Source organism: Alligator sinensis, unplaced genomic scaffold, assembly GCF_000455745.1.
Source record: "Alligator sinensis unplaced genomic scaffold, ASM45574v1 scaffold402_1, whole genome shotgun sequence".
NCBI lineage: Eukaryota > Metazoa > Chordata > Crocodylia > Alligatoridae > Alligator > Alligator sinensis.
The window spans coordinates 2,428,983-2,431,073 of record NW_005842089.1 but is presented as its reverse complement, the minus strand read 5'-3'; the positions used below and the strand labels follow the sequence as shown (position 1 = coordinate 2,431,073).

Here is a 2,091-nt window from a genome sequence, read left to right as displayed (position 1 = left end):
GGGAAGTATAAAAAAAAAAAAAAGGGGGGGGGGGGGGCATTTTGACAACGTGTAGGTGAGAAACTCAACACCATGGGAAACCTTCTGCACCTCAACAGAAGCTATTCTACTTTCCGTGGCTGTGCATGCTCTGTTGCTGAGCATGTAATAGCTCACTGCGTAATTCCCACTTTCTCTGTAATAACAATTATTAAGCCTTTAGGGGTATCTTGGATATGAGAGTCATTACATAAAACAAGACCTTTCTCTCTCTAATGGCTGGTTGTGTGTCCCTGCTTGTATCCCATAAAGTTGAGTCCAAAGGCTCTCGGGTCTACCCTAAGTAGTGCATGTGTTTGGAAGAGTCAGAAAAAATGTTAAGCTTGCGTCAACCAAGATGGGAAGAAATTCATAATAAAAGTGATAAGGATATTTTGATATAAGATTATCTTATTTTGATAGGAAAATAACCAAAATATGAATGTGCAAATGCATATTTACCTCTCTAGTTATTAAAGCTTACTTAGACTAATTAATGATGGGATTTTCAAAGAAGGTAGGTAGGCAAGCACCCAGATTGCCTTGAAACCCAATAAAAATAGCCACCTGCTACCTTGAAAAATCCCAGCTTTGCCTGCTTCTAAGTGGGCACGTCTACATGTGAAATTAATTTGATGCAATAAACTCCGGCGCAATTTGCTCTGGAGTTTATTGCTCCCAGGCACAGTGTTTACACGTACGCCCAGGTCCCCACAGCATGTTGAGCTGGGGTGGCGCAGTCCTGGCTAGCAGGGGGCCCAAGGGTTCAGCCTGCCAGCTCGGTGCTCTTCCTACCCAACTCAATGTGCTGCGGAGGGACTGACTAGGGTACCAGGGTGCTACAGTGCGGGGTTAACCAGCAGTGGGGGGTTACCCCACACTAGCACCCTTGTGCTCCAGCTAGCCCCAGTCAGTGTCTACACGTGTATTGAGGCAGAGTAAATAACTCTGCCCTAGGATAATACTTGTGTTGGTCAGTACTAGCCTATGGAGGAGCTAATTAGTTTACTCCGGCCTAATAGCACTGCATGTGTAGACGCTTTACTGCAGAGCTAATTAGTTCGCTCTGCCATAAACGTCTTGTGCAGACACATCCACAGTGTCTTTTTATAAGCAGAGTTTTCTACAATGCTTTGGAGCTACGCTTCCCTGTGATGTTCCTCAAGATGGAGTCACCTGTTGGTAAGAGAGTAGAGCCGATGCTTGAGCGTCTCTGTAGCCAAACTTCACATGAAACCGCTGTACCATGCCCGTGAAAAGGCCCTGCAGAATCACATGGGGTCAGTTAACTTTCCTGCAGAAACAACTAATCTTTCGGTTTGCTTGGACCTAAATTCTGTTAATTGGACTGTCTATAGTCATCGTTTCTTTGTAACAGTCAGGTTTTATCTTACAAAAAATGGAGATTTAAAAAATCTCCATGACTCGTTAGCAGCAGACCGGAACTCTGCCCCGGGAGGCTGGATACAAAATGTGATCTGTTCAAACTGCAAACTGGTTAAACTCAATCAGATTAAATCCTCACAAGATGCTACTGGGCTCACCCTCCCTCTGAGAGCATAACCTGGAACACCTGCCCAGCCCTCCCAGAGCAAGGCATTGACCTTTGCGTCGTACTCTGCAGAGCACGCTGCTATCACTGAAGACTTTCTGCAGCTAATAGCTTACCATCCTTTTGGCACTTGTGTGTCAGCAAGAGCAAGCTGCAGAGAAATGCCAAGCCATAAAGGAAATGTTTTGAGAGAGGGGGAAAAAATGAAGTGCTCTTCATACAAAGCGGTGAAGGATCCTGCAGTCAGAGGTGTGTTTATGGAAACAAGTGCTGATTAAGTTGAATCGAATCGCTTCTCAAAGGCAAGTTGCTGCGGTGTCTCCAATCAATTCCTCCTTTATTACATGCCACACATTTTAATCAGAATCAATAATCTTCATGATAAACAATTAAACAATTATTCCGTACTCTATTGAGTTTCTCTATTGAAATCGATGGGGTGCAGAGGCATCGTGACAGGGGAGAGGAGATCTGTATTCAAACAGTTTGGGACTGGTGGGTCCTGCACCTGCATTTCCTTT

The 2,091-nt window shown here is 44.6% G+C and overlaps 1 protein-coding gene across 1 annotated transcript in view; it reads left to right on the top strand.

Annotated features, from left to right (window-relative positions):
- SDK1 (sidekick cell adhesion molecule 1) overlaps nucleotides 1-2,091 on the top strand; it is a 163,217-nt gene that overhangs the window by 83,863 nt on the left and 77,263 nt on the right. The window lies entirely within an intron of this gene.